A 10,110-nucleotide genomic window follows, 5' to 3' on the forward strand; every position below is an offset into this window, starting at 1 on the left:
CTAGAGACCCCTTAAACGGGCAAATCACTTTAATATGAGCAAACTTGATAAAAGACTACCCAAGAATGGTACAGACAAAGTTTGGTGATCATCCATCAATTAAGTCTGTAGAAGAAGAAGATGTTTAAAGGGGTTTTTTTTCTATTTATAGCTCTGTTGACCCCTTAAAGGGGCCAATTGAAATGACATGAGCAAATTCAAGTGTGGCTGTCATTAGGATGCTACAGACCAAATTTGAAGCAAATCTGCCCAGCAGTTTCAGAGAAAAAGGCGATTGTTGACGCATGACGACGGACGACAGACTCCAGAGCATCCCCCTTTGATACTAAAAGCTCACCCTTAACCTTCGGTTCTGGTGAGCTAATAATAAGACGATATGTTATGCACAACACCTGCACCTCTACCTCCAATGTCAAGGTCACACATTAAGGTCAAAGCTTAACATAATACATTTTTAAATTCCGTGTTTCATTTTATTTCCTTAAAAAAATTATTGTTGCATTTTCAGATCTAGCATTGATCATAATTTATGACTGAAAGTCCTGAGATCCATACCTCAATCTTTTGAAATAGCACACTTTTATGCTTCATATAAAACTTCCCTGAGGCGGGGGACGTTGGTAACTCTCTTACAAATTCTTGTTAGTATTAAAGTAATTTTAAACAAAAACTTAAACAAATGCTGTTGCTTAGAACGCTGAATGGGCCATGACCATACCTACATGTACACTGTTTAACTTTGCCTTAAAAAGTGGAACTAAAAATAAAACTAATTTATTATTAAAAGAAAACAAATATTCCAATGTATTATAAATATACTTGAATGGAATATTGAGAAATATTGATAAAAGAAAATGCTTATTTTCATTTTCCGTATTTTAACTGTAAGCATTTATTTTTCACTGCAGTGAAACATATTTTCCATATTTTCACTAGTGATTTGCCAGACTACCATCTTCTTAATTCAGTCAATAAACAAAATTAAAGGGGAAGTCTTTCAAATTGTAATGTCAAAAAAGGGAAAAAATGTGTAAAATAAACAGATGTAACTCACACTCATGAAATATTTATTTTCATGCCACTCAATGAAAATAAATCCTGCATTTATACATGTATAGAAAAAACTTAACGGTTACTGAAAGATAGATCTATATAGTTATTTTTGCATGTATTAGCTCTTCTTCTTACGGTTTTTTAAAAGAAGATTTTTTTTTTTTAGTTTTTACTATATACATAAAGAGAAAACAACCCGTCTGTAGATTTTCCACAGTCTTTCTGGAAAAACTCTGGATAATAACCGATTTTCCATGAATTTTCATGGAAACAAGCTTTCTTCCACAGTATTTACAGAGTACTCTGGAACAATTTTCACGGAGAACTTTGGAGCTTGACTTTTTTATCAAAGAAATAACCATGAAACAGTTCTGGAAACTCTAGAAAGTTAACACTTAGACAATTTCCAAGGAGTTCTACTCTGGAAAACACTTAGTCATTTTTTAGAAAGTTTTGGACTTCTGTATTTACGTATACTTCACTTAATACATTAAACTTTAATATTTTTTCCTAAGAAGGCATAAATAATCTTTTTAATATAAGACAGTTTTCTGGTTTTAAGACATACTTAAAATAAAGATAATTTTAAATATGGCATTGACACAATTGTAAATTAATGACCAGATATTTAAAAATTGCAAGAACAAATGACATTAATTACTTAGCATTGAGATTGGCCATACGTGTGAACTCACTGTATTTAAAAGTAGTAGTTAGCAAAAATAAACACTCATTCATGTCCCAAATCGGGGTCAGGCAGGGAGAAAATTTGTCCCCTGCGCTGTTTTCCCTTTTTCTTAATGATCTTCAATCATATATGCAATCGTATGGTAACGTTGGCATAGAGCTAAAAGATATATATGACTCGACTTTATGGCTTAAACTATTGATCCTGCTATATGCGGACGATACCATTATACTGTCAGATTCCCCGATCGACTTTCAAAATTGTTTAGATACTTTTAATGAATATTGTCAAACCTGGCGACTTAAAGTGAATATAAATAAAACAAAAATAATAATATTTGGTGCTAGAAACTCTCACAACTATAATTTTACATTAGGCACTCAGGATATCGAAGTTACAAACAAATATCACTACCTCGGTGTAACTTTTACAAATAATGGATCTTTTTTGAATGCAAGAAAGCATGTAGTTGAGCAAGCAACCAAAGCAATGTATCTTCTTCTGTCAAAGTCAAACAACGCTGATTTACCAATAGATTTGATGCTTAAACTTTTTGATCATACTGTTCTACCAATTCTAACTTACGGTTCCGAAATATTTGGGTTTGAAAATCTCGATCAACTTGAAAAGGTACACAATGACTTCCTTAGAAAATTAACAAAAGCTAGAAAAAGCACCCCAATGTATATGATTTACGGCGAGCTTGGGAGATACCCTATTGCTATAAATGTTCAAGCCCGTATGATCTCATTTTGGAATAGCACAAATTGAGTTATCAATTATATAACTACGTTCTTAATCAAACTAATTATGAATTTAAATGGATTAGCAAAATAAAAAGTATTCTAAATGGGGTAGGGAGACCAGATCTTTGGCAAAATCAACATAATATAACTGAAAAATATATACATAGATCAGTAAAACAAACACTTATAGATCAATTTAGACAAACATGGCATGCACAAATTCAGTTGTCTAATAAAGGCATAATTTACAGTAACTTTAAAGAAAGCCAAGATTTTGAAAACTATTTCAAGCTTTTACCAATGCGTGATTGTATAACTTTATTTAAATACCGAACTGCAAATCACAGGCTCCCAATTGAAACGGGCAGATGGGATGGAACCTTACTTCAAGAAAGAAAATGTAATTTATGTACCCGTAATGAAATAGGTTCGGAAAGACATTATTTGTTAAACTGTGACCGTTTTCAAAATGAAAGAAGAACACTCTTCAGACAAATCAACTTTCATGAAAATACCATATCCGATTATGGTTTTAAGCTTCTATTAACATCAACTTCCGTAAGGATACTTTCGAAAGTATGTGGCTTCATACGACTTATAATAAAAAATTCTGATAGGCCCCTATACAAGTGATAAGATACCAATGCCTCTCTATTTACCTCTTTTTATTTATCTTTACTTATATTTATTTGTGTTATTTTTGCACATAATATTAATTATGAAAAGAAATGTCATTTTATATGTATTTTTTTAACTACAAAGCTTACAACCAATTCATACTCTTATGTAACTATAAATGAACGTATGCACTTACCAGACAATGTCAATTAAGTCCAATTCACCTTTATTATACGATAAATTAACCTGTAATAACACTACTGTACGTAAACATGCCCCTATTCTGTACGGAACAATTATTTTTTATTTTTAGCTTTGTTTCAGTAAGTTATCCAATGGCAAACTCTGAAATCTTTACTAACAGCCAATCGTATTCTAGTAGTAACCCAATTAACAGTTATGTGGAATTCCATTCATAAATAGCGGACTACTTTTCTCGTGTTTTCTCTTGAAAGTCGCACTCGATTCATGAAAATTAAATAAATAAAAAAATTAACCGAGTGACATCAGTATTTATTTAATGTTGATTTAATGTGAGCATTCCCCCGTCTCCAGCAACCCACGTGTTTCTAAATAGCAATCAATTTTTAAAACTTATATTTCATTTCATTTTTTTTTCTTTTCTCTTTCTCTTTTTCTTATGATTTTGTATCATTGTAACACTCATTGACCGGATACTGTATTATTTTGTGTTCATGTAAATTTCGTAATAACCCCATGTTGTACGATATGATATCTTCTTGTACCTGGGTGAATAAAAGATATGTTCTGTTCTGTTCTGTTCAGTTACCGTAAACAAAATGAAACCGTAATAAGCCCATCAAGAGCTTAATTGTTTCTTTTTTTATTGCAAAACAAAAAACAAAACAAAAACATGCAACCCCATTATGCTGCATCATGACCTTTAAATGACCTTTAAATGTGCCATCATTTTGGCATTAAAACTAGCAAGATCCACATGCATTAAGGTATTTTTTTCATCTAACTTTCATTATTTTCAAGGTATCTCATATCAAGCCTGATCTGAGTAGTTAATTTTATATTACCCTAAGTTAGAAAAAATAACTACACAATTTAAGAGAAACAATTTAAATTTAAGAAAAATTGTAATTGTTATGCACTTATATTTCTGTATTAATTGATGCTAAATTTATTATGTATGAACAGAAGCGTTGAAAGATAACGTTTAAGTGCCTAACTTCAAAGTTATAACTTGAAATATTATGTTTGAGGATAGGAAATTAGATGAAATGAGTTTAAACTCTACAAATATACAAAAGTTTTATGGAAATGTGAACTTTTAAACATGGTATTCCATGATTCAGTTAAAATGGAGGGAACTTCATGTATATAACCATTTCTAACATTAAGTACAAATGTAATTTTAACACTTATTATTTTAGTTTTTGAAATTTTCTTTGCAAGTGGTTTCAGTGATTGTATTTCTTCTAATTACATGTAACTTTTCAATATTAATAGTTAGGAAAATCTATTTCATTTTTAAATAATGGCGGGAAATTTTAAATCAGAGATTTTAATTTTCCATTTAAAATGTTGGTGATTGAAACAGATTCCATATCAAGCAATAAATTATAACAAATTCACATATGCCTTAATTGTAATGTTTTGATACTCATGTACATATTTTATCAACATATTAGGTTGCAAACTTTAAAGTCTTGGAGTCACATGAGATGTTTCAACTCAAAGGATGTCAGATGAGGGCATAGTGAAATGTACTGTTGAATACAGAATGCTTACAGAACTATCCTGGTAATAATTTAGTTTGTTTTGTTGAAATAAGTCAAAGTAACATGTTTTCATATAAATGCATGCTATTTTCCAAACTCTGAACAAAATGTTGTTCTTCATGTTTTATGCATATATTATTGTTATACTGACTCCACTGGACACATCTCTATGCTGACTCCACTGAACACATCTCAAACTTTCAGTGGTAATTAAGTACGTTTGAAGGATTGAGTAACTTTAAAACTGTCATTACATAAAGTTGTCATTACATAGATAAAGGAAAAGCAGGGAAATAATTGACACATGTTTATCATAATATCATTTGTTGACCAAAAATAAATTATTTTCATAAAAGCATGGTGTTTACTTGATAACTCTGAGCTGATATTCTGCAAAAATCATTTAATTGAAAGTTTTCCATCTTAATTTTTTTCACCCTTTCATGTTTTTTATCCATTATGTTTAAACAATACTAATTATATTGACATTGTGCATATAACACAAGTACATGTATTTATATACAATAAATTCATATTTTCGGTATCCATCGGAGGCACACCGTATTACTGGCAGTAATGGCAGATAGCTGAAATTTACCGCTCGGTACAGGTAGGTTATAAATTTGGTTGGTATTATTATATTACACAAATACGGCCCATTTCATTGTTATGAAACTATTGCCCATTGACTGGAGTTACTATTAGGTAATTTAGGACTCGTTTTTTTCCCCTGTTTTAGACTTTTTTGAGCAGGTTAAAAGTGACAGCTTCGGAAAAATCTATGAAATGTCTGTTTTTGTTCAAAATATCTCAAGTTTTAACTAAATGGCAGAATTTCGTGTTATAAATATAGACGTTCATCCATTGGGGTCACGCAAGCCAAATATTTTCCCCGCGAGTCCTTTTTTGAAAGTTTTACAGACGTTCAATTTGGTCCGGTCGAAGAAAAAATGCTGCCGTTGTAGGCAGATACTTATTTTAAATGCTGCCGTCGATGGCAGAAATACCATGAAAGTGGCTAACATTCTGACAGAAAATCAAGGTCAATCTTTTATCAATTCCTCTATAATCTTTGCGTCCTTTTAGTCGGAATAGTGACGTTAAACTATCATTTCTAATAATTTTCTCAATATAGAAAAGTTATTAATGCGGTATGTTGCGAACAATATATGCTTAATCTTTCCCCTTATATAAGCGTGTTTTGACGGCTTTTTTGTCCCCACCCCCCCCCCCGCCCTCCTTTTTGAGGCCTCAAACAGTGAAAAAAATGCCCTATTTAGACCCCAAAACACTGTTTTTCGTTTGAAAAATGTTGTTAAAAAAGTGACAATTTATTCGGCGCGGCCCCATCAAAATGATACATCAGGGGGGATGTGCCCCCTTCTGTTGTTACAGAGGTTATGGTTCAGTTAAATATGTGCCAAGTTTCATCAGTATTGAAGCATTTTTCATTGTTTTATAGCAGTTTGAACTTGTAACAGGAGGCTTTTCAATGAAAACGGCCATTTTTCACAATATGCTCATGGGGTAAAAGGTTAAACTGTATGTTATACCTGTAATATATGTACTAAATTTGATTTTTGCCCTTGTAGAAAACAACTATGAAGAAATACAATTGTTGCTATTGTGAATCTTCATTCTTCATTGTGAAAGTTAATTTACAGTCTTTAAAAGGACATGACATCAAATTTGATGATTTAGCGTGATGGATTAGTTTTAGTATGTGAATTAAGATTAGGACTTTTGTCATGAAATGATTTACCACATTTGGACGGAGAGGTGATTTTTTCTCATTATGTTTACTCTTAAATATGAGGCATTCAAGTTGCCTTCTGGCTGCTTAAATACTGTGAACATCTTGTGCATTCATATGTTTCCTCGCTGGAATGTTTTCTTAGATGTATTTTCAGTAAAACTTTGGTCTTATATCCTCTGCCACAAATGTCACAGTCAAATGTCTCACTATTAACCGTCTCTTCCACAGATACATCAAGAAACGAGCCATCTAATGGAGCCATTGCCTCGTCTAAATCATCGAAAGGTTCGTCTTCATAAGTTGTCATGGTTACAACTAAAATGAATGTAAAATATATAGTTAAATGGGAGCACGTGATGTCCACCTTACTGTAAGTACTGTTGTTAATATTTTAGCATAGTAAATGTAATTCAAAGGCAAACTACAACGCGATTTCAAAAATCAAAATTTAAAGAAATAAATCCACGTTGTCGTGTTTTTCAAGAACTTGATAATATAGGAAAATATTTGAACTGTCCATAATATGATCTTAATTTCCATTTTACATTAGCATGCATTGTTTTTATGATACACTGATGTCCACTGATCTTGTCAGTTGCAAGGTTAATAGTCTCTCCTTTATTACATCGATTTACATCGATCTGGAATGAATAAATCCAAAAAAACTCCGTGTTCTTTGATAACGCTATTTTTGACTTTGTTTATATTTAGACAAGGTTTGGCATATATCTAACGTAACTGATACTCTCACTAAATCATTAACTGGATTATTAACTAATTATTAATTTATGATTTAATTAATTTAAGTGATGTTTACTTTTGTTGCATCAAAATGGATTCATTAAAGAAAGCAAATACTTATCGTTGTTTATATTGTTATATATAATCTTTAATTAATACCCACTTATAAAATAATTCAATAAGTAAAGCGGCCATTCTGTAGACAGTGGAAGGGAGGCAACTTCTATACAGAGTTACCTCTCTTCTCATTCCACTATCCATATGCTAGCCAGGTAATATTGCTTTATAGTGACACCATACAAGGTTCTCTTTCTACAATTCATTATTATAGAATTTTAGACCTATTAGCAACAGATTCTTAACCTGTAAAATCATTTACTGGATACTGTAAAATTATTTCACATCATGTTTTCACAAGTCTACACAGATCTAGTATAGAATCTATATCAATTAATTAATTTAACATTAACTTTTGACTTAAGAATAATATCTCGGCTATAACGAATTGATTTAATTTAACATATCAGTTTACTGATTCTCTGCAGTTTGTACGTGCACTTCATATTATTCTACAATTTATATAAAGAAATGACTTCATTTGATAGTAATGGTGACATATTGGCCGAATGAGCTTGTCTATTCTTGTCCTTATATGTTATGTGATTGTTATATACTCAAACACATGTTACAAAAATAAACACGATTGGACTCGGTGATTAACCATGAGTTTGTTTATTCTTTCCAGCGACCACGGGAGTTTATTACAAATATCCTAGATTAAAAAGTATGAAAATATCATCACCATTAGAATCCTTATGATTCACTGATTAGAAACATTTCTCAGAAACTATTAAACCCTTAAATCTTTAATAATTTAAAAGTAACATTATAATAAAATACAACCAGTTAGTTTTACTTTTAAGAATATTGAAAAAGGGTTTTGCAGCACACTACAATTTCAGTATTAAAAAAATGACAGTGCTTTAAATTCAAACAGTAATCAAATTGTATTAACAAAGTCGTGGTAAACTCTATAATTTTATATAAATAGGAAGGACCTAATACGTTACGCTTCCGAATTATTGTACTAGCTCGTATCACGGGACATGGTGATATCAATAGGCCTAGTTGAATCACGTTGAATCATTTCAACAGAAACAGATAACTTTGTTCATTGAAATTACAAATACAGTTTCTTGTTAAACTGTATATTTTATTTTTAAAAAAACAACAACAATGATTTTGAATAATACGGGATTTTTAAATCTAGTCAACAGCTCCCTGTCCATCATAAAGATGATAGTATTGCCGATCTAGGAGGGGTTGTCAGTTTGAGTCAGGACAAAGTATTGACAAATTGTGAAATAATTTCCAAGAAGCTTGCGAGAGTTTCTGATTAGTACAAGTGTTTCTCAATCACAAATATACTTATCAATAAAATATTAAGAAATAATGGTGAAATAAAATGCGTATTTTTATTTTCCGTATTTACACTGTAAAAGAAATATTTTTCACTGCAATGAATCATAATTTCCGTATTCTCACTGGTGTCTTGTCGGACTACTTTCTTCTAAATTCAGCCAATACACAAAATTAAAAGGGAATCCTTCCGAATCATAAGGTTAAAAAAAGAAGAAAAAAAGTTTTGATCAAAATTTAGTTTTGAAATGTTGGCATGGTCAATTCCATGAATTCTCAACGTTGAAAATTTTACCCTGGGTCATTAGACCACCTGACTACGGTAGCACAAAGGTGACATGTGTGTGTTTTTATTTATCTCTTGTGCACGAGATACACTGTCGTGGCCACGAGTTACTAAGTCGTGGCCACGAGATAGTTCATTCGTGGGAACGAGATACTATGTCGTGTCCACGAGCTACTAAGTCGTGGCCACGAGATAATTAAGTCGTGGCCACGAGATACTATGTCTAGGCCACGAGATACTATGTCGTGGCCACGAGTTACTAAGCCAATTTTTTTCAATAAGAAATGATTGCATATATTCTAATGATTACATATAATGCCTATAAACATTTGCAGTACATATTTTACATATCCATGTATGTTTGAAAATCGTTTTAGAAACATAATTATATACATATAGATCTATATAATATTTCACTTAAGTGTAAACCACTAAAACTACATGACCGGATATTTCGATTTTCACGTGCATGAACAACTAACTTTCCTTACGTGATAATTAAATGTGCTAGATTTTTCAATATCAAGGAAATAATTACGAGTAGCTATTTATTATGAGATATACATAAACATTGAAGTTAACATTAAATGCAACAAGTATCTAATCGTTTGATGGTTTGGTAAAGATTTAAATCTTTTACGTAAAATATATAAGACGTATCAGTAAATCTTTCAAGGTACTTGGAAATTGGCGTTCCACTTCATGAAATTGTATTTATATGATTATTTACTATGAAATTTTAATATACCGGTTTAAAACCACAGTACTTATTCTGGGGCCGATTTGGTAAAGGGCCGAAACGTCTGGGGCAGAACCGTCTTGGGTAATTTGGGGCCGATACGTCTTGGGGCCGAAACGTCTCGAAATCGTGGTAACATATATATAGGCCTACTGTACAGTACAGGATCTTTAAAGTTTTTTTCGTCCTGATATTCACTTGGGTTCATATATGTACCAGATATGTGTGGCATATATATATGTCCTTGTCATAAAAGTATTGCTACATTAATGTGATTTTAGCAGTAAATGGAAAATCGATAGTGCCTTCTGTC

Source organism: Ruditapes philippinarum, unplaced genomic scaffold (genome assembly GCF_026571515.1).
Source record: "Ruditapes philippinarum isolate M1 unplaced genomic scaffold, ASM2657151v2 ctg5623_1_1_1_1, whole genome shotgun sequence".
NCBI lineage: Eukaryota > Metazoa > Mollusca > Bivalvia > Venerida > Veneridae > Ruditapes > Ruditapes philippinarum.